A 2963-nucleotide genomic window follows, 5' to 3' on the forward strand; every position below is an offset into this window, starting at 1 on the left:
GGATGGATGGATGGACGGATGGACGGATGGATGGATGGATGGATGGATGGACGGATGGATGATTGATTGAAACCTAAGCAGACAGGACAGGTGGATCCAGCCTCAGACGGCAGCAGCAGTCCCAGAGAGGACTGGAAGTTCTCCAGAACTTCGGTCAATATTCTTTAGTTGAGCGTCCATGTTGCTCTGCCTGCAGGTGTTCTGGTCCAGATGTGGACCGGTTCTGATGGTTGACGTGGTTTTAATCAGTTTTTCTGTGGACCTTAAACTCCTCCCATCTGCTGGTTCTTAAAGGTCCATATTTGATCAAATGCTTTCCACAAATTCACAAAAATTCCCTAAAATTTCAGATTTTTTTTCACTTTGATTCAGTCACAAACTTCCTCTGTAATCTTTTCCACATTTTGTTTCTTATTTGATCCATTCGTTAACATTTTGGTAATTAATTTCTCAGATAAACTGCTGAAACACTAAATGTGTGTGTTTGAACAGCAGATGTTTCCTGAAAATAAAAACAGAATAAATCTGAGGATCACCAGCGAACGTCCAGAAGAACCTCCTGGTTCTAATCTGATCTTTGAAAGATAAACAGAATTTCTGCAGCGAATCATTAATTAACAGATTTGTCTCAAAGGTTGAGATAAACGCGGTGGTTCTGATCCGGTGTGACCTCCAGCTCAGCACAGAGTAGCAGGAGTCGCTTTTCTTTTCTTTAACGCAGTCGGCTGAACGTTCTTCATCCTCATTATTCATTACGGTGAGGACATTAATCCCCTTTATCTGAAAGACGGTGTGAAAACGCTGCTGTGGGATTATGTGGAGGAGCCACATGTAGCCCCGGGCCACGGTTGGAAGAGGAGACGCCGTTTGGACGGCAGAGATTAGAGACGGAGGTTTCAGGCTGAGATCTGCTCTGAGGTCAACGAGCTCAGCTTCTCAAGGAGGACAAACAGAGGAACCTCTGAGCTCAGGTACCTGCTTCTGGATTCCTGTCTGTTCTTGAAACTGCAGGAGGACAAACAGAATAAACTGACCCGGAGCTTCAGCACCAGAACCGATGAGCCATCCCCTCCAGGCCACCGTACTCGGGAATCAGTGGGACACTTTGTTACCCTGACGAGTAAAGAATTTGCATCGTTCTGCTGCTGACGGCTTTAATCCTGCATTTCACGCCGCCGTCCCTTCTGTGGGGGGGTCCGTTCAGCCCGTTTTCTGCGTGGGGGGTTATGAGCGGAGACCTGCAGCTCCCTCTCCGGTTCGAGGAGGTGTTGGTCTGCAGCTGGCCCCCTCGACCCCCCAGCTCCCGGCGCACGCACCTGCCGCTGCCAGCCGGATAATCTGAGGGCGGGGCCCCACCGCGGACCCCCTCAATGCGCTTCTGAGAAAACCCCTTATGCGTGAAAAAGCCTCCTTTCAGTGGCTTTTGTTGGGAGCATTTTTATGGGCCAACACGGTTGTTTATGAGGTCGGGGGGGTTTCACGGGACTCTATAGAGCCGGATAATCCTTTCAGGCTGAAGTTTTAACCTGCTGTTTTCATATTTATTAGCTGGTTAGAGCAGCCGAGGCAGCTGAAGCACCGACACACACACACAGGTCAGTCCTGGAATCAGATGCTGACCTTTGACCTGACGGGGTTCCCAACAGGTGGGTCACCTTCATCTGGTTTCCCTCGAAGCTCCGAGATGAATAAAGTAAAAGTTTTCTCCTGATTTCATTAAAGTGAATAAAAACTCAAAGTTTTACTGTAAAAATAAAGTTTTGTTAATGAAGTAGAAGCACGAAAACCTCGTTATAATTGTGATGTCATAACGTGACTGATGATGTCATCTGTGATGTCATCACTCAACCACAGATCAGGATCAGATCAGCACCAGAATTAAATCATTTTTTCTCTGTGAAAAACTCAGAATTTCCTGAAAGTTTCATCAAAATACAAACAAACAAACAAACAAACAAACGCGACCTCCTTGGAGGTCAATAAGATCCTGAAGCAGAATTTCTGCTTTTTTATTGAATTCTAACAAAATATCTTCAGCTCATTTTTTGGGTTTTGATCCAGAGGAATCTGATTTCATTTAGATAATTTTCAATGAAATAAACTGATTTCTATTTAAAATCCCAGAAACATCAACCTTTTTGTTAAAAAGGTTTTAAATTTTCAGTTTTTAAAGAAGCTGAAATAAAACTGTTCAGATTTAAATACTTAAATTTAAACAAAAGGAAGTCTTTATTTCTGATTTATTTCTCAGATGTTTTTATTAAACAAACAGAAATTAATTTATTCTGTTTTATCAGGAGGATTTATTATAAAGTTTGATTTTTAATTCAGTTTAAAAGAAGATAAATGATTTAAAAAGGAGGTAAGAATGAGACCGCAGCCATTAAATCTGCAGCTGCTCCAGATGTTCTTCACCTCAACCGGAGAATAAAATCTGGAATAAATTCTGTAATAAATTCTGGAATAAAATCTGGAATAAAATCTGTAATAAATTCTGGAATAAAACAGTTTTTTTCAGACAGAATCAGCGTCACTTTTTAAACAAATCGTCTCTTTTCTTTAAAAATCAACAGATTTGATTTCAGCTGCTGGAAGAAGAAAGGACAGAAATAAAACCCGGTTCTCCGTCTCTCTCCTCTATCAGCAGATCTTCATCGTCCTCGGCCCTGGGGCCGCAGCCTCCCTTCCATTCATCCTCCCACCTCCTCCCACCTCCTCCCCCCTCCGCCACCCCGTTTCTGTCAGAGCTGATTGTTTCCACGCCAGCAGAGCGCCGCCGGCGAACACACTGTCACACTACATCAGGAGGAGGAGGAGGAGGGGGAGGAGAGGAGAGGAGAGGAGAGGAGAGGAGTGGAGTGGAGAGGAGGAGAGAGGAGAAAGGAGGAGGAGAGGAGAGGAGAGGAGGAGAGAGGAGAAAGGAGGAGGAGAGGAGAGAGGAGAGGAGAGGAGGAGAGGAGAGG

This window comes from Kryptolebias marmoratus, linkage group LG14 (genome assembly GCF_001649575.2).
Source record: "Kryptolebias marmoratus isolate JLee-2015 linkage group LG14, ASM164957v2, whole genome shotgun sequence".
In the NCBI taxonomy this organism is placed as follows: domain Eukaryota; kingdom Metazoa; phylum Chordata; class Actinopteri; order Cyprinodontiformes; family Rivulidae; genus Kryptolebias; species Kryptolebias marmoratus.